This window comes from Neophocaena asiaeorientalis, unplaced genomic scaffold (assembly GCF_003031525.2).
Source record: "Neophocaena asiaeorientalis asiaeorientalis breed wild unplaced genomic scaffold, Neophocaena_asiaeorientalis_V1.1 scaffold79, whole genome shotgun sequence".
NCBI classification, from domain to species: domain Eukaryota; kingdom Metazoa; phylum Chordata; class Mammalia; order Artiodactyla; family Phocoenidae; genus Neophocaena; species Neophocaena asiaeorientalis.
Genome location: NW_020175402.1, coordinates 4,654,891 through 4,681,246, shown reverse-complemented (window position 1 = coordinate 4,681,246; position 26,356 = coordinate 4,654,891). Strand labels below are relative to the sequence as shown.

General features: G+C 40.9%; 1 non-coding gene across 1 annotated transcript; it reads left to right on the top strand.

Annotated features, from left to right (window-relative positions):
- The first annotated feature begins 12,643 nt into the window (after window positions 1-12,643).
- On the top strand, window positions 12,644-12,740 carry LOC112414465 (small nucleolar RNA SNORA40). The gene has a single exon (XR_003006159.1). It is a non-coding gene; the product is annotated as a small nucleolar RNA SNORA40 (small nucleolar RNA).
- Window positions 12,741-26,356: the final 13,616 nt, after the last annotated feature.

Genomic DNA, 26,356 nt, shown 5'->3' with positions numbered 1-26,356 from the left:
CTCTACCTCACATCACACACACACACACACACACACCCGTGTGTGTGTGTGTATATATATATATTTATATATATATAATATATATTTTTTTAAAAGGGATGAAAAATGCTGGCCAGGACTAGGGTTATACCAAACATATTCTACACTGTCGTTTTCCAAACTACATAAAACAGAACAAAAACATGGAGAAGAAGGAATTTACAGGAATGAAGTACTACAAAGACATTGAAAACTCTGTTAGAGATGTTCTTCTTGGGAGTGATTGGGGGTGGAGGATGAAGAAACAGAAGACAAGAGTTAAAGGAGGATAACCTACCTAATATTCAAGGCAAAGAGCCTACAATTTGATAGTATCTCAATATTTGAGACAAAGGTCCAGGCTTTCATTCTAAGTCAAGACTTCCAAAAGGCTATATCCATTTATAGACTGTAATGATCAAGATTTCAGACTTACAAAATCTAATCATATGGACTATGTATCCTCTGAAGCATCAGAGCAGAGGTTCTCTCCATGAGTCAAATGACTGTCCTTTCACTGTGATGCTTTGAAACCAGTCTAGAAGTTTCCACTTTTTGATTTTGGATGTCAATCCTCTCATTCAGTTTACTGTAAATGGAAGGTTCTCTGACAATTACCCTGCTGTGATGTACAACATTGTAATATACACTACTTTTGTACCTCCTATAAAGTACAGTGTAGGATGATGTCTGACGAACAGGAAAGATAGGCCTTTTTCCCTCAGAATTGATAAGTTCCTAACTCTCAGGGCAAGATCCCTCATTTTCCAAGAAAGTTGATGAATAAAGAGGAAAGAGGAACAGGGAAAAACTTAAGACATGGCAATTCCCATTCTATGGGACCTTAAAGAGATTTTGGTGAGTACAAAGAAAATAATGGATGTTAAAAGTACTTGAGGGCTTCCCTGGTGGTGGTGCAGTGGTTGGGAATCCGCCTGCCAGTGCAGGGGACACGGGTTCAAGTCCTGGTCCGGGAAGATCCCACATGCTGCGGAACAACTGAGCCCGTGCGCCACAACTACTGAGCCTGCGCTCTGGAGCCTGCGAACCACAACTACTGAGCCTGTGTGCTGCAGCTAATGAAGCCCACAAGCCTGGAGCCCATGCTCTGCAACAAGAGAAGCCACCGCAGTGAGAAGCCCACAGTGAGAAGCCCGTGCACCACAATGAAGAGTGGCCCCCACTCGCCGCAACCAGAGAGAGCCTGCACGCAGCAACGAAGACCCAATGCAGCCAAAAATAAATAAATAAATTTTAAATAAATAAATAAATAAAAGTACTTTGAGATCAGTGGTCTAATTATCAAAGATATTATTATTAATATTACTAATGCTCTTACACTCAGGTTATATTTTAGTCATTTTCCCCCCTTGGGGAGAATAGAATTAAGATAACTTCTTTCCTCCTGTTCATCTTCTCCTACTCTCTTCCTGTTTGTGTCACATAGGCTCTCATGATGGGTAATTGTACTTAGACTAAATGGCACAGAAATGTCCACAAGTCACAATCTATGCCACACTGGCTGCTCTCTAAGCTCAGGCTTCTGTACATAACAGTGCTCATGCCAGGGATTCCTGCATAGACTAGAACCCAGTCCTCCTAAAGCAGCTATATGGAATTATGAGATATTTGTTTTACCTATTTGGCTGACTCTTAGAATGGTCTTTGGTCTTTATAACAAGAGAAACAATTGTCCACCAAAATGAATGGCTAAGATGCACCAAATGAAATAATGTCCTTAATTGGTCAGATAAGAAAGGAAAGAACAAGCCGACTTAGAGTCTACTTCATTGCAACTCTTCACCAGAATCCTGGTGCTAGATGAGGAAACAGGATACAGCCTTCCAACATTTTGATCCTTGCTGTTGAAGAGAAGAATTGGATCTTTAAGATCAGTGTTTAGGGGGTTTTTCAAAATTAGTGACCTGGGAAGTCCCCAGCCAGCAGCTAGCACTTCCTCACTCCATGAACACGTGACTGTCCCTTTCAGGGGGCTGGTGTTTCCAGTCCAGCCTTTCTGAGGCCCTCATGCAGTAGTGACACAAAACAGAGCAGTTAACAGAAGAAATCCTAAATATTCAAAGCTGCACTGAAGACATAGAACCTCTTGTTTTCTTCTTCAAATTTCAAAATATGTCTTCAACACAATTCTCCATAAAACAAAATTTTTGATTTGTTTTTGCATCTCTAAAACCAGTTTTCTATTACAGTGTTTACAAAAGTTAGAGTGATGTTTACCTTAAATTCTAAACATTTACCAGCTGACAGCATTAGAGTCTTCTATAATTTAAAAAACAAATAGAGAAGAAAACAAGTTCTTAAGTCTCCATACTGCTTAGGCCTCCATATAGCTAATGCTGAGCACACAATGATAGAAAGGTGTTGGCAAGGGGTTAGATTTACAAAAGTGTTAAAAAAAATTTTTTTAAAACGCAATAATGATTTAACAAGAAGGAAGAAATGAATTTCACTAATGCTGTATGCCAGGAACTTGCCGGTGACAATTAGTATTTGCTACATATTCTTCCAGAAACTAGGAAAATCAAGGAGATAAAGTCAGCCTAAAAGTCGAAAGACTATAAAAACAAAAGGAAGCAAATGCATTGGGCAGCCCCTTGCAAGTCTACAACATTCAGACTGTAGCCCAAGTATAACATGGAGGAACAAGGCACCTGGGTGCTTGCCTAATACTGTAGTTCATGGGCCTCCCAGGTCAGAGCACCACAAGAAGGAAGAAGCAGCAGTCCTCACTCTAGTCCAAGCTGTGTGCCTGTGATGTCTTGTCATTTGTGGCAGGAATTCCTCTTCCATGGGGAGCTATTGAGGAGCAGCTCTGTTCCAAAACAGGGTTTTCCGAATTGCCTCTCTCTGTAGGCTTCCCTGAGGGCCAGGCATTAGAAGAACTTGCCTGCCATACCTGTAAAGGAAAAGGAAAATAGCAGAGGCCCTAAAGTGAAATTGAGTAACTCAGTTTGAAAAATTTTTTAAACAAAAATAAGTCATTGATGTTGAATTATTCCAGCTTAACACTAGAGAATCAGGAAGACCAAAATTCCTTATTAAACATCCTGAACGGGCTTCCCTGGTGGCGCAGTGGTTGAGAATCCGCCTGCCGATGCAGAGGACACATGTTCGCGCCCCGGTCCTGGAGGAGCCCACATGCTGCGGTCCGGGAGGAGCCCACATGCTGCGGAGCAGCTGGGCCCGTGAGCCGTGGCCGCTGGGCCTGCGCGTCCGGAACCTGTGCTCCACAATGGGAGAGGCAACAACAGTGAGAGGCCCACGTACCGCAAAAAACAAACAAACAAACAAAAATCCTGAACTTTTTCTTTGAATCTCTTAATAAAAGAACAAACCCTCCCACAAAAAAGAAAGCAGACATCTACGTATTAAAAATTATATTCCGTATGGATTTTACTAGAGCTCCAAACAACACCTTCTTTAGGCAGATAAAGAAAAATAATCTTTGAGAAGCATCTCCCACACAACCAAAATTTCAAGATTTAGGAGGTTTTAAAGAAAATATGGAGTGATGCGAGATCCAGAGAAGGAAATGTGGTAGCTCTCCCACCTCACACAAATATGATGACAATAATAGTAGTTATCTCAAGAGTGAGTATAATGTGTGTGCCATAGTCTCCAGCACTCCCAAAAATCCGCTGAGATAGGTATTAGTATCTCCATTCTATACACAAAGAAACTGAAACTCAGATAGTCCAAGGCCATGACATTGGTTAATGATAGAGCCAGGATTCAAACCCAGTTCTCTTACAGTTCCAAATCCTGAACTTTTCAATAAAAATGGATAATAAATACCATAATGTTAGTAATGTACTTTTTCAAGATACCTGTATTAACTGTTGTTAGAAGCATCATATATACGTTATGCCACTAGCAAGTCAAAATAAGAATATTTACTTGGCATTTTAACTTCAGTACAGAGCTGACATAATACTAATCTCAATCAAAGAACAAATATAATTTCAATTTGTCTCTTAGAGTCTCTCTATTCAAAGTGTAATTCTAGGACCAGCAGCTTCAAGATCACCTAGGAGCTTCTTAGAAATGCACAGTCTTAGGCTCCACTTCAGACCTTCTGAAACAGATTCTGCATTTTGACAAGATCCACAGGTGATCTGTATGCAAATTAAAGTTTAAGAGGCACTGGCTTAGAAATGGGTGATTCCAGGAAAAGGCATGCCTCTCATCCCTATTGAAATCATAGGTATTCAAAGGACCAGGGAGGGAAAGAAGGGTTAAGAATGCACTCACGTTATAACCTTTCCTCTCTGGTTTTAATTAAATATTCATTTTTTTAAAAGTAACAGCTTTATTGAGGTTTCATTACAATTTATCCATTAAAGTGCAAAATTCAATGGTTTTTAGCTTATTCAGAGTTGTGCAACCATCACCACAATCAACTTTAGAACATTTCATCAACCTAAAGAGAAACCCTTTAGCAGTCACCCCCTCTTTGTCCCCAGTCTCAAGCCCTAGGCAATCACTCACCTACGTTCTGTCTCTATAGATTTGCCTGTGCTGGACATTTCATGTAAGCAGAATGGTACAGTACACATCTTTTGTGATTGGCTTCTTTCACTTACCATGTTTTCAAGATTCATCCATGTTGTTCATCAGTCCGTCTTAATCCTTCCTCAAAAGTGGCAGTTATTCTTTTAACAGACGTATGGGTGCCAGGCAATGTGACCTCATCACGCATTCCTCCTAGTGGAGCTCCTGGTGCCACTGCTCCCCCAGGAGAAGGAGCAGCCTTTTTCCTTCCATCACTTACTACCCTAATAAGGAGGTCTTTAACAGAGTTCCCCTTTTCCATCTTTTCCCTGGGCCTTAGCAGCTCAAGTACAGCTGGCCCTTGGCCAAGTTTCTCTCCACAACACCTGCAGGCACTACCAGTGCTGCCACCTTATGCCCATTTCTTGAAGTAGTGGACACTGGGTCAGGCACTGTCTTCCTCCCCGAGAGCCCCGCTCTTTGCTGTTTCCACAGGACTCAAGGTTGTGACTCATGACAGAGTGTGACCAGGAGAGGTCGAGGGTGTGCCATGTGGCAACGCATGCCTGGCACCTCCAAGCAACCAAAAGGCAGAGAAAGAGGCAAATGCAAATGCACTTGGGGCTAAAGGGGGCATGTTTTGCAATCTCTTCCTGATTCTTGGCTGTTTCTTCAGCTCCCATTTCTCTTCCTCGCCAGTTCACTTTCATTTCCCTACATTACTCTTCACAGAACAGGGAACCTAAACATCTTTTCCTGTTCATTTCTACCTGGATTGTTTTCTCTTGCCACTTCCAGCAGCATAACAGTTGTGTACTTAGACATTTGGGTATGCTAAGTTACTTCTATAAAAAAGAGTCGGTCTAAACATTCTGCCCTACTGAACAGCAAAACAAGGAAAACGGTGTTCTGTTCTCCAAAATCATGATGTTCTTCTTTAATAAATGAAGCTGGGGGCTTCCCTGGTGGCGCAGTGGTTGAGAGTCCGCCTGCCGATGCAGGGGACAAGGGTTCGTGCCCCGGTCCAGGAAGATCCCACATGCCGCAGAGCGGCTGGGCCCGTGAGCCATGGCCGCTGAGCCTGCGCGTCCAGAGCCTGTGCTCTGCAACAGCAGAGGCCACAACGGTGAGAGGCCCACATACCGCAAAGAAAAAAAGATTTTTTTAATAAATAAATGAAGCTGCCCAAAGCCAAATTTCTGTTATGAAACATAAATTATCAGTCCCAAAGAAAAACTAGCATGGTAACAAAATCATTTTCCCTAGATGCCTGTGTCTGGATTTGGGACCTTGTCTGAGTTCATTTGGGGGCATATAGCTCCATTATAGATTGTTGTACACTGTGCTGTACTCCTTGAGTAGCTTGTATATCCCCAGGTCATGCCCTCATGCCTGGGAAATGCTTTCCAAATTAAGGCTCCAGTTACCTCAAGTTCTCATGGCCACTCTATCATGTTCATTTAGGAAATCGTTGAATACTACTACATGCCAGCCCTGTGCTGTACGCTGTACATAAGACAGACAAGGTTCAGCTCTCATGGGGTTTTGCCCTGGAGGGGATGGAAGGGAAGGTATATAATGGTAGCCTGCAGCCCTAACCAACCTGTCATGTGCTTGGTGGATTCTCTCAGTGTGTCTTGAAGAGTCCTGCTCTTCCTGAGTGAATCAGACAAGAAAGACCCTGCTGTCTTGGACAGTAAGGAAGAAAAGCAGATAGATTCATGTGTTCCTGGCTGGTAGTCTTGCAGAACTTTCTGCTTTCAACTTACTCTGACCCTTGAGTAACAAATAACCCCCTAAGAGCCACAGAGGTATCTCAAAAGGTGAGAACTATAGCATTAATGGACTTCAAGATATTATTGAATTCTTAAACAATAGCTTATATGTGTTAGGAATTGCTTAGAAATTGTTCTTATATATAATCTTTGTTAATTTATATAGTTTCATATTATTCAACAGTATAAATAATTTACATTGTGGGTTTGTTCATATGATCATCCTTTAATCCTTGGGAAGTCAGAACGAGGTGCTACATACCTTTCTTATTTTCTACTCATTTTCTCTTCCACAGGTCTGGGCATACCAATGGGAACTTGTTACACTTTTATGGTTAGTCAGCTTGTAGAGGAATGCATTATTTATTCTCTCTTGCTTGGGGGTCAAAGCAACCAACCAGATCTAAAGACACATTTAGAAGACTTGTCGACATAAACAGGTATTTATTCTGACTTTGCTATTATAATTTAGAAAATCTTCATTTATCTAACACCTTTGAAGAACGTGAAAATTCTGAATTAGTTTTCTAATTAATTTAAACTAATCCCCTTAAGTATACATAAGATGTTTAAAAATCTGCCTTTAATGAAATATTTTAGGGACTTCCCTAGTGGTCCAATGGTTAAGACTCCATGCTTCCAATGCAGGGAACATGGGTTTGATCCCTGGTCAGGGAAATAGGATTCCAGATGCCACACAGCGCAGTCCCCCCGCTAAAAAAAATTTATTTTAAATAAAATTGATCCCTGCCTTCTTGAAACATATAGCAAATATACTTTAAGCTCTTCTTATTTTCTCGGTCATTGTTAGCATTAAGAAATAGAGTGCAAAGTAATGCATTTTGGGAAATATTAAAATATACTAGGGACTTGCCTGGTGGAGCAGTGGTTAAGAATCAGCCTGCCAATGCAGGGGACATGAGTTCGAGCCCTGGTCCAGGAAGATCCCACATGCCGGGGAGCAACTAAGCCCGTGTGCCACAACTACTGAGCCTGCGCTCTAGAGCCCACGTGCCGCAACTACCGAAGCCCGTGCGCCGAGAGCCCGTGCTCCGCAACAAGAGAAGCCACCGCAATGAGAAGCCCGCGCACCACAACGAAGAGTAGCCCCCGCTCGCCGCAACTAGAGAAAGCCCGCGTGCAGCAACAAAGACCCAATGCAGCCAAAAATAAATTTAAAAATAAAGTTTTAAATTAAATAAATAAATAAATATAGTGTCCACTATACGCCAGGTGTACATATTTTCTTTCCTATACCTTGAACAGTGCTGTGAAATATATAACAACCTTACTTTACACCTATGGAAAACTGAAGCTAATAGATATTAAAGGAACTTAACTGGGTCACAGGAGTGTTAAGTTTAAGAGCTGATATTCGAATCCAACCCTTAATCAAGAGTCTGTATTCTGACTAATAAGAGCCTCCTGTATAAAAATAAAATAAAATAAAATTCAAAAATTCAAAAAAGGAGTCTGTACTCTTTTTTTCTTTTTTAAAATGAGAAAACAGAAGTTTATTTCTCAAATAACAGTCTGGAAGATGCTGAGCAGCAGGTAGCTCTGCTGCACCTGGTCAATCAGAGACTTGGGTTCCTTTCATACTGTTGCTTTGCCCTCTCTTAGGATTTCACCTCAATTGCATGGTCAAAACTCAGTCACATTGCACATCTGGTCCAGCTTGCTCTGGAATGGCAGAGGTCAGACTGGAGTGGGTAAGAGACCCTTCAAGTCCTGTGTATTGAGGGAAAGGAGAGATAGGGAATCTGGGTGCCCCTGGGTAAATAAGGAGGGTTAAGGACTAGGGTTGCCCATCTCTCCACCTCCACTCACCTCCCTCTCTCTGGTTCCCAGACCTAGAAAGCTACTCTCAGATTCTGCATCCTTTCTATTAAGTCAGGTTGTCTTCCTTATACTGTTGCTAAGAGGTAATAATAGAGTAATCAGCATGTATTCAGCAGGGTAATTGAGGCCAACTTGACCATGGACCTACTGGTAATAAATGTAACCAACCAGCTGTGTTTGTAATTGTCAGTTATCATTAGAAGATAAAGTGGAAGTGGTTCTTCCCAGTTGCTAGAATCTCCCTCTGAGGGAGGGGTCAGGAGACTTGGACTAGCCCAGCTGAGACCAAAGGCCAACTTGTTTAAAGGCCAGGGTTGGGTTTCATAAGAGCAGATCTAAAGCCACCTGATGGGGGACTCCCCTGGTGGTCCACTGGGTAAGACTCTGGGCTCCCAATGCAGGGGGGCCGGGTTTGAACCCTAGTCAGGGAACTAGATCCTGCTAGGCAGTTAGGGATATGAACACCCCATCCAGAGTGCAAAGGCAAATGTTGAACCGATATAGTACAACGTTGAGACTTTGGTGAGAACAAGTACAAGCGTAGTTCAATAAGAGGAAATCTTAGGCAATTTCCTAAAACAACTGTTATTGAAAGATAGGTAGAGGGGTCAACCTTGCTTAAAGGGGACAAGATCTTCTGTGATGATACTAAGAGATGATTTGAATCGTAGGAGCCATTTACAAGCTTTGTCAGTCAGTCAGTGGCATAGTCCATAATGAATGAATGACAATGAGAACCGTGCTTTTCTGAGTTCTTTTTTAATATTTACAGCAACTTTTAAAGTCTTTAATTCTTTAATTTTTCTTCCTTTTTTCCCTTTAATTGTGACAAACACCAATTCTAGTGCCTCAATTAATTCATGGTCTTTCTTCCATTTTCTGTTTCTGCTTTAGGTTAGTTTTATGCTATAATTAGCTATCTATCAATATATATCTATATCTACTGTATTAGAGTTTCTGCCCGAACTGCTTCTACCCAGTTGGCTATGCCATTCCATGATTCTCTGACCAACTCCATCCTTGGGTGGGTTTTTTTTTTAACTACATTGGGTTCTTCTGAAAAGTCTGATTTCAGCAAGCTTGCATTTGAAGATTCATACATGCGGTAGTCAGCCTCCAAGATGGCCTTCGATGGTCCTTACCTCCTGCTATCCATGTCCCCTCTCATGCTGATAGGGATGACCTCTGGAACCAGTAGGGTAGTGTGGAAATAAAGATATATGATTGCTTTTTTAAAAAAATATTAATTAATTAATTAATTAACTTATTTGGCTGCACCGGGTCTTAGTTGTGGCATGGGGGATCTTCGTTGCCACGTGTGGGATCTTCGTTGTGCATGAGGAATCTTTAGTTGTGGCTTGCGAACTCTTAGTTGCAGCATGTGGGATCTAGTTCCCTAACCAGGGATCAAACCCTGGCGCCCTGCAATGGGAGTGCAGAGTCTTAACCATTGGACCACCAGGGAAGTCCCAGGTATACGATTTCTGAGGCAATTCATAAAAGACTTGTGGCTTCTGCGTTACTCTCTCAGATCACTCTTTCTAGAGGAAACTAGTGGCTATGCCTTGAAGACAAGCAACCCTATAAAGTAGTCCATGAGGCAAAGAACTGAGGCCTCCTGCCAACAGCCAGGTGAATAAGCCATCTTGGAATTGGCTTTTTCTGCCTCAGTTAAGTCTCAGATGACTGCAGTCCCGACCGACACTTTGACTACAAAACTCATGAAAGTCTCAGAACTACAACACTTAGACATTCCTGAACTCCTGACCCGTAGAAACTATATGGAATAATAAATGTTTATTGTTGTCTGAAGCTTCTAATTTTGGAAATTATTTGTTATATAGCAATAGATAACATACAATATGCTTGGTGGCTTTCTTTCTTTTTAAAAGAATATTTATTTATTTGGCTGTGCCAGGTCTTAGTTGCAGCATGCGGGATCTTTCATTTTGGCATGTGGGATCTAGTTCCCTAACCAGGTACCAAACCTGGGCCCCCTGCGTTGCAAGCATGAAGTCTTAGCCGCTGGACCACCAGGGAAGTCCCGTTAGTGGCTTTCCTTCTATCTAAATTCCTTGTAGTTTTGCAGGACACCTTGAACTTCTCTTCTTAGCTTTGAAAATATCGAATTCTACATTTTAAAATGTCTGTCTGTCTCCTTCATTGGGGCAGAGACCACATGTAATTTTTCATCAAGCACAACTCCCAGCATACAGAAGGCATTAAAATATGTTTTAGCAAATATCTAATAACAAACAAAATAAGGAATCCTAAATCCAAGAATGATTTGTTCCCAACATTTTGTATCCCTAAAATATATTATAGTGGTCTTTCCCAAAATCATTTTTCGCATAATATTAAAACGTTTATGTGCCTCTATTGTAGCATTATCACATATAGTAATAGTTGGCAGTCTGTGAGCTCCATGAGGGCAAGGAGCTTAGCTTACTGCCTTTGTATTTACAGCATTTGCAAGTGCCCGCCACAAGGGTGTTCAATAAATGCTACTGAGTGATAAATTAAGAGAAGTGATCGGGGACTTCCCTGGTGGAGCAGTGGTTAAGAATCCGCCTGCCATTGCAGGGAACACGGGTACGAGCCCTGTTCCGGGAAGATCCCACATGCCGCGGAGCAACTAAGCCCGTGCACCACAACTACTGAGCCTGTGCTCTAGAGCCCGCAAGCCACAACTACTGAGCCCATGCGCTACAACTACTGAAGCCCGCACACCTAGAGCCCGTGCTTCACAATGAGAGAAGCCACCGCAATGAGAAGCCTGTGCATCTCAACGAAGAGTAGCCCCCGCTCGCCGCAACTAGAGAAAGCCCGCGCGCAGCAACGAAAACCCAACACTGCCAAAACTAAATAAATAATAAAAGAAGTAAATTTTTAAAAACTTTTTTTAAAAAAAGAGGTGATCAATCTGTGGAATGACTAAAAATGGACTTCCCATGATACTATTCAAGATTTGAAGGCATGCCATCTCACTCAATATTGCAGTTTTGGGGCTTCTTTGCTTTGTTGTGGAATCATCAGTTATACTGAATTTTTTCAAAAGCCTTATTTAAAAAAAAGCCTTCTATTAATGCCCCTTGACCAAACCAAATTTAAGTAAGAGGTCCTATTCAGAGAGACAGTAAATCAGAGGAAGGATACTATCTTCTGGTCCAAATGCTGCTCCAATTTGGCAGATGACGAACACAGGAAATACACATTCCATAAGACATGTGGATACATAGACTAATCAATTCATGCTCATGCTGAACCAGCAAATCCAAGGATACTAGGCACAGATTCTGCAATTAGAAGGGCTCCCTTGAGAGAGATTGCCATTCAAAATACTAGAAAGTCCAAGCGATAACCGAGGAGTTGGATGATTCATGATACATGGAATAGTAAAGCCCAGAGCAAAATGCCTTGAAACTGTATAGTATTTACAGTAATACTCATAAACAGCTATGGGTGCAAATACCATTATTACGGTGTCAACAAGTCAGCAGACACTTTTTAAACTAATTTTTATTTTATGTTACTGTGGAAATTTACAGTAGAACTGTTAAAGTCATTCTCAGTGGAAAAAGTACATCTAGGGCTTCCCTTGTGGCGCAGTGGTTAACAATCCGTCTGCCATTGCAGAAGACACGGATTCGAGCCCTGGTCCGGGAAGATCCCACATGCCGCAGAGAAACTAAGCCTGTGCGCCACAACTACTGAGCCCGCGTGCCACAACTACTGAAGCCCATGCGCCTAGAGCCCGTGCTCCGCAACAAGAGAAGCCACGGCAATGAGAAGAGCACCACAACGAAGAGCAGCCCCTGCTCGCCTCCACTAGAGAAAGCCCACGCACAGCAATGAAGACCCAACATAGCCAAATAAATAAATTAAATAAATTGATTAATTAAAAAAAAAAGAATGCCATTAAGAAAAGTTTAAAAAAAAAAGTACATCTAACGTATCATGTTAGGGACTTCCCTGGGGGTCCAGTAGCTAAGACTCCGTGCTCCCAACACAGGGGGCCTGGGTTCGATCTCTGGTCAGGGATCTAGATCCTGCATGCCACAACTAAGAGTTCGCAAGCCGCAACTAAAGATTCCACATGCCGCAACAAAGATCCTGCACACCACAACTAAGACCCAGCGCAGCCAAATAAATATTAAGAAAGAAAGAAAGACAGAAAGAAAAATAAAGTATCATGTTATACTAGAACATATCAAACATGATTTGTCCTGACTGCAACCACAGCTGCTTATACAAATTATATAATAAGTATACTCACTAATTAAAACTAGCAAGAGTATCAGTTGATTTAGGGATGACTGAGAGTTGAAACAGTTAATTTTCTTCTGTTACTTACAGTTCCTATTGCAATGACTACTAATATAACTTATTAATACTAATGTATCCATGTAGACTTCTCATCAAAATAATGAGGTCATGTTTTTTCACTAGTGGTCTTCCTTACTATTGATGACCTTCTCATCCCATATACAAAGAATTGCCATAAAGCAATAACAAAAACAAATCTATAATCCTCTTTTACAACCCAGAGCTCATTGTTCAGTATGAGTTTTGATACAGGTAAGAAGGAACATGATACCTAAGAGAGTCAAGTGATGGGGGTGTATTGATAAACATAAAGATTGCTTCCAGGACTACAGAGCTGATAATTTCCCTCATATCTTAAGTTTTTAAATTATCAGCTGTATTGTTTTAGTACTCTAATTTTAATGTTGACATGAAACAAAGATGGCTTCTTTTTTTAGGCTTTTATCTTGAACACAGTGTCTGGATAATTTTAAAAGGTATTGGCATATCCCAATGATCTGTACTGTTCTAGGGTGTGATGGCTTAGGAGTGAATATGATTTGAACCTAATACATTTTTAGAGGGTGTCAAATTCAGAACCAGGCAGATCCATCTCCTGACCCTAAACATGGTCCTAAAGTAAATCGCTTGAGGAAATTGGATCCCAAAGATTACAGGTGGGGAATTTTGAAGTGTGTCCATATTTCATTGGAGATCAAAGAAGCCTAACTAAAAGAATTGTGGGCTGACTCACATGATAACTTCTTTTTGAAAGGGCTATTTTATCTTGAAGATTATGAGTTTGGAGGAACTAAGGTGATTAGCAGTGGAAAGAATCAGAACGTGTGAAATTCCTTAAAAATTTATTGACAAATAACTGTTACACATAATAATAAAAAAAAACCTTTACACTTAAAAAAAAATCTATATTATATTGCCAAAGTATAATGACCAGCGTGAAACACAGATCTTGTTTAAAAAAAAAAAAAAAGCAAAGGTAACATTTAAGCTGGTACTCCCGTATTCAAACATTTTTGTTTAGATCATACAGTATTTAGCCAAAAAGAGGAGGCCATAGTAATGCCAGCAATGGATCACACAACTTTGAAGAGGATCTCTCAGCAAAGTCAAAGGAGCCACCATTGTACACATGGTGTTTAATGAAACATAAAAGCACAATGTTCTGGCACTGGGCTATGTTTACACGGTGTTGATATAAAAACCATCTCAGCTCCAATTATGGCTTGCTCACCAAGAGTCTTTCATTGCAATGGTCATGAGGGAAGGAATTTTGTTAGCTGATAAAGCTGACAAAGCTGTTAATTAACAGTTCCCAAGAGGTAGGAACCATGAAAGCCTAAATTCTAACTTTCACAGAAGTAGCCAATTTGATAATATCCCAACTTAATATATCTAATTTCATTATATAGTCTCAAACTACAATGGCAATCGTTCATTCATATATTTTTTAAAAGCCTATAATTTGCCTGGCACTATTTTAGGTATTAGGGAAACAGAGGTGAACAAAGTGGACAAAAGTCTCTACCCTTAAAAACTTACATTTTATTGATGGGAGCTAGACAGTAAAAAATAATTAAAATATAGGTATAATACGCCGGATGATTTACTGGAGCAAAATAAAGCAGGAAAGGGGGAAAGAGAATGCCAGGGTTAGACAGGGTTGCAACTTTAAATAGGATAGAGAGGAAATACCTCAGTGAGAAGGGAACATCTGAGCAAAAACCTGAAAGTGGAGTGTGTTAGTCAATTCAGGCTGCCATAACAAAATACCATAGGCTGGGTGGCTTAAACAACAGACATTCATTTTCTCAGAGTTCTGGAGGCTGGAAATCAGAGATCAGGTAGTCAGCATGGTCCGGTTCTGAGGAGAGCTCTTCCTGGCTTCCAGAGGTAGGCTTCTTGTTCTTCGTGCACATGGAGACAGAGGAGAAAGAGAAGGAGGTGCGGAAAGGGAGGGAGAGAGCTCTCAGGTATCTCTTCTCACAGGGACATTAATCCTGTTAGATCAGGTCCTACCTTCATGACCTCATTCAACCTTAATTACCTTCAATAAGGCCCTATCTCCAAATATCACAATTCAGTCCATAGCAGGTCATTAGTAATACATATATCTGGGGGAAGAATGTTTTAGGCAGAGAGTTTGGGCCAGAGATATAACCTAGGGAGTTATCAGCATATAGATGATATTTGAAGCCCTCAGGCTGGATGAAATCACCACTAGAGTAAAAGTAGAGAAGGGAAACAAAGCCAAGGGCTGAATCCTAGACTGAAAGGAGCAACCAGTGAGTAAGTTAGGAGAAAACTAAGAGGGTGTAGTGTCCTGGAAGCCTAGTGGATAAAGCATAGAATTTCAAGAAGGAGGAGGTAAGAGCTCTGTCAAATAAAAATGAAGGCTGGGCTTCCCTAGTGGCACAGTGGTTGAGAGTCCGCCTGCCGATGCAGGGGACACGGGTTCGTGCCCCGGTCCGGGAAGATCCCACATGCCGCGGAGCGGCTGGGTCTGTGAGCCATGGCCGCTGAGCCTGCGCGTCCGGAGCCTGTGCTCCGCAACGGGAGAGGCCACAACAGTGAGAGGCCCGCATACCGCAAAAAAATAAAAATAAAAAAAAAAAAGAGAACGAAGGCTGAGTCTTGACTATTGGATTAACAACATGGAGGTCACAGATGACCATACCAAGAGCAATTTTGGTGGAGTGGTAAGGGCAAAAGCCTGGCTGGAGTAGGTTCAAGAGAGACTGAGAGAGGGACTTCCCTGTTTGGCCCAGGGGTTAAGACTCCATGCTCCCAATGCAGGGGGCACATGCTCGATCCCTGGACAGGGAACAAAGATCCCACATGCTGCATGGTGCGGCCAAAAAAAAAAAAAGAGAGAGAGAGACTGAGAGGAGAGGAATTCAAAACATTGAGTAGACAAGCAACAAAAGAAAAAAATAGATAAATTGGACTATATCACAATTAAAAATCTTTTGCTACAAATGATACCATCAAGAAATGAAAAGACAACCTACCATATGGGAGAAAAATTTTTACAAATCTGATAAGAGACTTGTATCCAGAATATATATTTTTAAAATTTTGTAACTTAACAATATAAAACCAAATGATCCATTTTTTTCAAATGGGCAAAGGACTTGAATAAACATTTCTCCCAGGAAGATATGTAAATGGTCAATAAGGACATGAAAAGGAGATCAGTATCATTAGCCATTAAAGAATTGCAAATCAAAGCCACAATGAGATACCACTTCATACCCACTAGGATGCCTATAATAAAAAAGACAGATAATGTTGGTGAGTTTGCAGAGAAATTGGAACTCTCATTTATTGCAGGTAGGAATATAAAATGGCCCAGCATTTTGGAAAATAGTTTGGCAGTTCCTCAAAAAGTTAAATATAGGATTACTCTATGACCTAGCAATTCCACTTCCAGATATATATCCAAGAGAAATAAAAATATATGTCCATACAAAAACTTGTATGCAAAAAGATGTACACGAATGTTCACAGCAGCATTATTCATAATAGCCCAAAAGTGGAAACAATCCAAATGTTCATCAACTGATGAGATCAATGAAAGTGGTCTATTCAAACAATGGAATTATTATTGAGCAAACAAAAGGACTCAAGTACTGATACATGCTACAACTTGGATGAACTTCAAAACATTGTGCTAAATGCAAGGATCCAGTTAAAAAAGATCGTGTAGTATAATTCCTTTATATGAAAAGTCCAGAATAGGCAAGTCCATAAAGACAAAAAGATTAGTGTTTGTGTAGGGTTTTATAGGGTAGGAGTGATTAATGGATGGGGGGTTCTTTTTGAAATTATGAAAATATTCCAAAATTGATTGTTGTTGTACAGCTCTGTGAATATGTTAAAATCATTAAATTGTACACTTTAAATGAGTATATTTTGCAGTGTGTGAATTACATCCCCGTGAAGATGTGGTGGGTTTGTTTTTTTTTTAATTGCATAGTGATGACTTCAGGAACAGAGAAATAAAACTCTAGTAGATACTTAGCATCACCATTTGGGATCCAATTCTAAGTGTATCTGACTCCAAAGACTGTGTGTTCTTAACCACTCTGCTACACTGCAGATAACCTAAGGGTTATTTCCTTAGGTTACATTCCCAGAAGCAGAATTAATTACTGAGACAAAGGATCTGAACAATTTATTGTAAGGGCTGAAGGAGTCCATGCAGCCATCTGGGCTTGCCAGGTACATGGACCCCTTCTAGGCAAAGTGATCCAAACTGTTCTTTCCTGAGCAGTTGTATGACTCAAACAACCTGTTCTGAATGAAATAAACCCTGCTATCACAGCTGATTAACAAGTGGCTAAGACACAAGCCAAAGGCAACTACATACAGGCTAGTCAACTTCCACTGAGGCAGAAGCAGTAGCTTAGAAGCTTAGTAGCTTAGTTCAAAAGCAGCACTTGGGACTTACCTGGTGGTCCGGTGGTTAAGAATCCACGAGGGCTCAATCCCTGGTAGGGGAACTAAGGTCCCACATGCCTCGGGGCAATTAAGCCCTCAAGCCACAACTACAGAGCCCGCTTGCCACAACTAGAGAGAAGCCCAGACGCCACAACGAAAGATCCCACATGCCGCAACTAAGACCCAATGCAGCTAAATAAATATATAAATAAATATTAAAAACAAACAAAGAAAAGCAGCACTCAATACTGAGTAATGGTAAATCAACCCAATTAAATTATCTCTGTAGGGATGTGCCAGGTGAACAAAGAGAAGGCAAATAACTCAAGCCCAAGGTGTTAAACTTTTAGCAGCTGTGTGCTAAGTATAGAAAATGAATTTTGTGGAGAGTTTTCAGTTGTTGTCCAAAGAGTAAGCCCAAACACCTCTTGAAGAGAATCTTACCCCACTAGGAACCCATGCAAAGCACATTGATACCAAGTTAATTTTACTAATATAATTATATGAAGCATTTTCTAAGGATAAAGGAGTTTTCAAAGGGAAACAAAGTCATTCCATCAGATTGAATCATTATATCAATAAGAATTTTAAATAAATTATCTTTTGCTCCAAGGTGGGGAAAATGAACATAAGCTAGAACATCTAATCCAACAAGGCCTCTAAACCTTCTATATCTTCATCTGTCCTCAAACCTTAACACCCCTTTCTGCCCTGCACTCAGCTAATAAGTTTGCCTTTATGCCACCCTCTCACCACCAAATCTACCAACCTATCTGCATCAGCACGCATATTCTCTGTTTTCTCTCCCATGTCAGAGGGAGGAGTATCCCTGTTCTTATTAAAGGCCAATTATCCCATTTAGGCTTTGTATCCCATTCCCTCTAGCCTAATCATAGACTTTGCTCCTAAAATTTTCCTTAATAGCTCCTGCATCATCAATTCCTCCCTTTCTATTGAAAACATGCAAACATGCTCTAGTATCTCCTACCCCAATACTTTAAAAACTCTCCTGGGAAATTTTTTAAAAAACAACAAAAAAAAACTTTTGGAGTAGGGACAGTTTTCAAAGTATGACACAAAACTCAGAAAAATTCAACTATGTAAAACTTCTTAAATTTCTGCAGAGAAAAATCAACATAAAGTGAAAAGACATATTTGCAATTCATATCACAAAGTGAAGCCTAATGTGCCTGATATATTAAAAGCTCCTACAAATCAATAAGAAAAAGACCAATAACCCATTAGAAAGAGGAACAAAAGGTAAGAAGAGACAATTCAAAGAAAAAGAAATACAAATAGCTTTTAAACTTTTGAGAATACATTCAACCTCACTGGAAGTAAAAGAAATAAATGAAATTTTAAAATACACCAAGAGGGGGACTTCCCTAGTGGTGTAGTAGTTAAGAATCCACCTGCCAATGCAGGGGACACGGGTTCAAGCCCTGGTCCAGGAAGATCCCACATGCCACAGAGCAACTAAGCCCAAGCGCCACAACTACTGATCCCGGGCGCCTAGAGCCTCTGCTCTGCAACAAGAGATGCCACCACAATAAGAAGCCCGTGAACTGCAGCAAAGAGTAGCCCCCACACGCTGCAACTAGAGAAAGCCCGAGCACAGCAACGAAGATCCAACGCAGCCATAAGTAAATAAATAAATAAATTTATATTAAAAAAAAATACACCAAGAGGGGGACTTCCCTGGTGGCGCAGTGGTTAAGAACCAGGACACGGGTTCGAGCCCTGGTCCAGGAAGATCCCACATGCCACAGAGCAACTAAGCCCCTGCGCCACAACTACTGAGCCTGTGCTCTAGAGCCCATGAGCCACAACTACTGAAGCCCGCGTGCCTAGAGTCCATGCTCCACAACAAGAGAAGCCACCACAATGAGAAGCCTGTTCACCTCAACGAAGAGGTGAACTCGCCACAACTAGAGAAAGCCCATGCACAGCACCGAAGACCCAACGCAGCCAAAAAAAACCACCAAGAAACCATTTTTCACTTACTAGATTGGCAAACATTAAAAAAAAATTAATAACGTGATATGGGGAAACAGGTTTTCTCATCATTGCTGGTGGGAGAGATATTGGTACAAATTATATTGACGCATTCTGGAACCATATCTATCAAACTCACAAATGTACTTACCCTTTGACTTAACAATTAATAATTTTACCCTACAGATATGTTGCCACACATGAGAAAAGACTTATGTATAAAATTATTAATTGCAGCTTTGTTTGTAATAGCAAAAGATTGAAAACAACCTAATATTCATCAACAGGAATCACTAGGGGGTTGAATAAATAAATTATGGTATAACAACACAATGTAACCATCAATAAACTGGAAGACCTCCTTGTATACCTATACGGAACAATCTCCAAAATATGTTGATAGTAGAAAAGTAGGGGGCAGAAACAGTGTGTACAATGAGCTACCATTTGTGTATTTGTTTAAAAGGAGGGAAAGTGGAAGAATATATATATATATTTGCTTGTACATACACAGAGTATTTCCAGAAGGATTCTTAAGAGACTGGAAACATTGGAATGAGGGAGGAAAACACTGTGACTGGGGGAAAGTTGTGGGAGTGAGACTTTTCACTATATACCATTTTGTACCTTTACAATTTTGTACCATGTAATGTAACCTATTCAGAATTTGCTTCTATTAAAAAAATATTTTAAAAGTTTTCCCTGACCTACATCCCCTCCCAACTATCATCCTAATTCTTTACAGAACCACTCAAAGTTTTTGTCTATATTTGCTGTCTCTACTTTCTCATCTTTATTCTCTCTTCAATCCATTCAAACCTAGGTTTTGTCCCAACCATTCTACTGAAACTGCCTTCTTCAGGGCATTATAACCTCCATCTCTGATGGAGGCTAAGACCTTCATCTTAGCCTCTCAACAGTATTCAACACTGTTGACTACTCCCTGCTTGAAGTAATTTCTATTTATCTATTTATTTTTAAATTTATTTATTTATTTTTAATTTGGCTATGCCGGGTCTTAGTTGCAGCACGCGGGATCTTCATTGCCACGTGTGGGGTCTTCCTTGTGGCATGTGGGATCTTTCTTTTATTTTATTTTTTTTGGTTTTGCTGTGTATAGGGTTTTTTTTTAAACATCTTTATTGGAGTTTGTCCTGGCTATTGTAAATGGTGCTGCAGTGAACATTGTGGTACATGCGGGATCTTTAGTTGAGGCACGCAGGATCTTTTTTAGTTGGGGCACGTGTAATCTTTAGTTGCTGAAGTAATTTCTTTTCTTGGCTTCTAGGACATTTCTTTCTCCTAGTTTTCTTCTTGCTTCCTTGGCCACCCCTCAGTCATCTTGGTGGGATCCTCCTCTTCCTCTAACTAATTTCTAAAGATTGGTCCTCTCTTTGGCTCTTTTCTTTCTTTTTCTGAATTTTATTTAATTTATTTTTTTATACAGCAGGTTCTTTCACCCCCCCACCCCCACCACTTTCCCCCTTTTGTGTCCATCCTTTCTCTTTGGGTCTTTTCTACTCCATCCACAGTCTGCCCTAAGTGATCCCATCCAGTCCAATAGCTTTAAATACTACTATTGACCACCTAATTTATAATCCAGTCTCGCCTGTCTCCCTGAGCTCCCAGGTTCATATATTAAGTATACACTTGAAAATTCACTGGGATGTCTAGTAGACATCCCAAACTTAACATATGGGAATTCCCTGCTGCTCCAGTTGTTAGGACTCGGTGCTTTCACTGCTGGGGCTGGGTTCGATCCAATATTGCAAGTTGCATGGTGTGGCCAAAAAAAAATAGGACTTTACTCCCTCAAACTCTGTCTACTCAGTCTCCTCCAGCTCAGTAAAAGCCCCTTGTGGATATTCACAGTTGCTCAGATCCAAAAAATAGAATCATCTTTGATTCCTCTTTCCCTGATACCTATATCCAATCATCAATAAGTTCTTTCAGTTTTACCTTTAAAACATAACCCCAATTCATTCACTTCTTATGTCTACAGCTTCCTAGCCTGAGGCACCATCATCTTCCTAGTGTGTTACTCATCTTTTTGCTACTATTGGTAATTTAACATTTCTACCTCCTCAAATACAGCATGAGCCTCCCAAAGTAGGAACCACATCTTAGTTATTTTTGTATTCTGTTATAATGCAGTGCTTGGTACATTATAGCTGCTTAATAAACGTTTGTTGAATGAATAAATAGATGACTGGAGGAAGTAATGAGTGAATGGTGACAAGTAAACCATGACTCAGGTAACTAACAACACCCACATCTAGTGCCTCCTGTCATTTCCTTGCAGTTCTTTGCTGGAAAGGCCACATCTTTATAAAATTTCATATAGTAGGCATCCATTAGGCTTTCTGTCCAGCATCATATTTTCTGTGAACTGCTTTCCCCACCTCCACAGCACTAAATTCACCTTATAATGGCAGTGGGCCCTTGGTACCATTTTGTGCGATGTTTATACACCAAAAGACACCATAAACTAAATCAAATGGAAGAAAAACCACTGTAGACAAAAGGCTAATACTATTAGTGTAAAGAGAACTCATATAAACTAATAACAAAATGATAAACAACCTAGCAGGAAAAATGCTGGGCAAAGAATAAGAACAGGCAATTTATTAAAGATGAAATACAAACGTCAAAAAACAAAACAGGGCTTCCCTGGTGGCGCAGTGGTTGAGAGCCCGCCTGCCGATGCAGGGGACACGGGTTCGTGCCCCGGTCCGGGAAGATCTCACATGCTGCGGAGCGGCTGGGCCCGTGAGCCACGGCCGCTGAGCCTGCGCGTCCGGAGCCTGTGCTCCGCAACGGGAGAGGCCGCAACAGTGAGAGGCCCACGTACCGCAAAACAAAACAAAACAAAACAATTCTATTCCATTGGTCATGCTTTTCTTTATGAAAAATAGACTTTTAATATACCATTTTTAACTCCTCAGATTGGCAATATTTCAAAACCTTGATAACATTCAGTACTGGAAAGAACACGGGGGCATGAGAACTCTCATACATTGCTGGGGGAAATGATAAGTGCTATGACCATTTGGGAAAGTCATGTGACAGCATCTTTTAAAACGTAGTATACCCTTTTTCATTTTTTGGCTGCCCCGTGTGGCATGCGGGATCTTAGCTCCCCAATCAGGGATCGAACCTGTGCTCCCTGCATTGGGAGTGCAGAGTCTTAACCACTGGACTGCCAGGAAAGTCCCTAAAATGTAACATATCCTTTTAATGCAGTATATGGGATCTTTTCTATAGAAATAAAAATACCAGTACATAAGCATACGTGTACAAAGATATTTATTGTGGCATCATTAGTAGTGGGAAAAGGCTGAATTGGAAAATAGCCAGGTAGCTTTCTCTCCATTCGTCTTTCTTCCCTGGGATCACATGTTTTCTCATCTCTCTTTCTCTCTGTATTTCTTCCTGGTCTTACAGATGGACCAACAAGGTCACCAGCCTTGAATCTCTGATCCTACAAATTTCAGTGCTCACCATGTCTCAGTCTAGAGTTTCTATTTTGTTCGTTTACAAAGCTGCTATTTGTATTTTAATGTCACTTTTTATAGTTTCCAGTTCTCTGCCAAATTTTTCAAGTTTAGCTTTCATCTCCTGGAACATAGTAAACAGTTATTTTATAGTCTGTGTCCAGTCATTGTAACATAAGAGTCCCTGTGGGTCTGTTTCTATTATCTGTTATTTCTCTCCTTCCTCATGGTATCTTGTCTCCTTATGTGCCTGGTTATCTTTGTGCTGGACACTGTATTTGAAAAAAAAAAAAAATTGGGAATTCCCTGGAAGTCCAGTGGTTAGGACTCCATGCTTCCACTGCAGGGGGCATGCAGGGGCATAGGTTTTCTCCTACGATCCCACATGCCACATGGAAAAAAAAAAAAAAATTATATAAATAGTTTGATGCCAACGATGATGATATTTTCCTCCAAAGAGGATTTTTATTTGCTCTTGCCACTAGCAATTAGGGACAGTTTAATACAAGTTCAGGCTTTTAGATTTTTCTGGGCCACTTAAGAAGATATGAAGTCAGCCTGCAGTCTGTATGAGGGTTAGTTAACTTCCAGTGCTCCCTTATACCTACAGTGCAGTGTTTTAAAGTCCTGAGCCAAAGCACAGGGTGGTATATTAGGGTTACCACCTTTTATGGCTCCTAGACTCCAAATTTTGTTCCCATAAACTCTCGAGACTGCCAAAAGTACACTTTAACTTCCCAGTCACTTCTGAATCAGTAAATGTCTCCAGACAAAAGCAGCATGAGTGCCAGGCTCATCACTCCAAATTCCTTACCTATTGAGAATTTTGGCCGAGTAATTCCTCACTGTCTTGTTATTTTATGAGATGTTTCTAGAAGATGCTTTTTAGGTTTCATCCAGGTTGTTTAGCTGCCTTCAGTAGGAGGGTTGACTTGAATTATGTAGTCTACCGTTACTAACAGTGAAAGTCTATTCAGTTTACCTTATTCCTGCAAGAGAAAATTTCATTAGTTCCAGTCAAGGGCTGATTCCTGGTGATGTGGCCAAGGGTATAGGGTCATTCAATATATAGAGTACTCAATATATATTAGCCTTGAGAAGGGCAGATTCCTAAGAAGAGGAAGTGAGCATAGGAGAAATGATTGGCATCTCTAATATACCTAATTACTTGCTGTTCTCTAAATATACTCTCCGATGTCAATATTCCTGTACTTTTTCATATGCTATCTCCTCAGCCAGCATTTCATCCCCTCCTGTTCACTAGACAAACTACCATTTCTTTTCAAGTATTAATACCTCATCTCAAAAACAAGCAAACAAACAAATAAACAAAAAGGCAAAGACAAACATCCCGTCCTCTGTATGCTCTTTGTAATGTGCAAAACTTTTTCATAAAAATTTTTCTATCCTTCAGGATAGGAATTATTTTTTCACCTATGTGACCTGACATTGTATCAGGCACATTCAACAAATATTTGTTTAATAAATGAATGACTGTGAGTAAAGAACAACTCTTTCTAAGTTCCCTCAGATCTTACATTCCATGATTCTATAAAATTCCAACTCCAAAAAATAACTTACTTCAGTGGTTTGTCATTCACAGGACCTTAACACTTACAAAGCCCTTTTTCTCCTTTCTTCTAAGAATACAGGTATGCTTTGAGAAAGAGTAGATAATGATATCATTTTAGGGACTCCCCCGGTGTTCCAGTGGTTAAGAGTCCACCTTCCAATGCAGGGAACATAGGTTCGACCCCTGGTCGGGGAACTGGGATCCCACATGCCGGGGGGCAACTGGGCTTGTGCGCCACAACCGGAGAGCCCTCACACCACAACTAGAGAGAAGCCCGCATCCCGCAATGAAGATTCCGCGTGCTGCAACTAAGACCCAAAGCAGCCAAAAAAAAAAAAAAGAAATCATTTTAGAGGCAATTTCTTAACTACTTTTACCCTACTAGATTTGGTTCTCTAGATTCTTAATCTTTTTCCTTATTTTCACGCCTGAATGACAAGGCTTCAAACTCATTAGCTGGCTTTATGACTAATTCACACGTTACCCACCTCCCTCTCCATTCCCACAAAATCCTATTTTTTTTCCTTCCACATTTTCATCCCTTCTCCCTTCTAACATTTCATTCCTTCTTCCATACAAGGACCATTCACCATCACACTACTGGTCAAATGCAGCAAAAGAAACACACAACGTTATATCTACACAATTCTGTAACTTCTATGAAAATCAGGGAATAAGGAATCAAAGCAATTACTAACAAATTTAGAGCATTCCTCAGGGACCTGTATCAACCAGTTCTAACAATTGCACTCCAAGGGAGAAGTGGCAAAATGTTTGTGAGTACTAAGAAGCCACCTTTTGAAGTTTTTTGTTTGTTGGTTTGTTTGTTTGTTTTGCCACACATTGTGGCATGGAGAACTTCCCCGCCCAGGGATCGAACCCACACCCCCTGCAGTGGAAGCGTGGAGTCATAACCACTTGAACACCAGGGAAGCCCCTGAACATATTTTCGAGAAAGATGAGGAGAGCAGTGTGACCAAACAGCCCACCCATTAGCAAACACCTTCACCAGGACAAGGAAAACAGAAATCACCTGTTCAACCATACTCCCCAAAAAGAAGAGACTAGGAAGAAAACAGACAGAAAACTAATAGTAGCTCTTTGAGGAGGAACAAAATCAGAGGTTGACATATGACCAATTTTACAAAGCAGGAAGGATGCAAGAAAACAATACCATTAAGAAGTTGCTTTGGGGACTTCCCTGGTGGCGCATTGGTTAAGAATCCGCCTGCCAGTGCAGGGAACACGGGTTCAAGCCCTGGTCCAGGAAGATCCCACATGCCTTGGAGCAACTAAGCCCATGTGCCACAACTACTGAGCCTGCGTGCTGCAACTACTGAAGCCTGCGCGCCTAGAGCCCGTGCTCCACAACAAGAAAAGCCACGGCAATGAGAAGCCCATGCACCACAACAGAGTAGCCCCCACTCGCCGCAACTAGAGGAAGCCCGTGCACAGCAACAAAGACCCAATGCAGCCAGAAATAAAAAAATAAAATAAATAATTTTTTTTAAAAAGCCATAAAGTAAATTATGAGGACAACTGGGAAAATTTAAATACGGATCATATATTAATCTGTGTATCTGTGTTAAATTTCTTGAGGATGACAATTGTATTGTGGTTGTGTAGGTGTATTGGAAAGAATGGTAGCCCCCAGAAAGATATACCCATGTCCTAATCCCCAGAACCTTTGAATGTTATTTGGAAAAAGGGTCTTTGTAGATGTAGGGTCTTGAGGGTCTTGAGATGAGGAGATCATCCTGGGTTATCTGTGTGGTCACTAAATCCAATGAGAAGGATTCCTATAAGAGATGCACAGAGGAGACAGACAAGAAAAAGAGGTAATGTCACCACAGAAGCAGAGACTGGAGTGATGTGGCCACAAGTCAAGGAATACCAGCAGCCACAAGAAGCTGGACAAGGCAAAGAAGATTCTCCTGTAGAGTCTCCAGAAGGAATGTGGCTCTGCAAACACTGTGATTTTCGAATTCTGGCCTCCAGGGCTTCCCTGGTGGCGCAGTGGTTGAGAGTCCGCCTGCCGATGCAGGGGACGCGGGTTCGTGCCCTGGTCCAGGAAGATCCCACATGCCGCGGAGTGGCTAGGCCTGTGAGCCATGGCCGCTGAGCCTGCGCGTCCGGAGCCTGTGCTCCGCAACGGGAGAGGCCGCGACGGTGAGAGGCCCGCATACCGCGAAAAAAAAAGAAGACAGAATTCTGGCCTCCAGAACTGAGAAATAATACATTTCTGTTGTTTTAAGTCACCAAGTTTGTCATAATTTGTTACGGCAGCCACAGGAAACTAAAACAGTAGAGAATGTATTTTTTCTTAAGCAATGTATGCTAAAATATTTAGCATATTTAAGAAATGCCATGATGTCTACAAC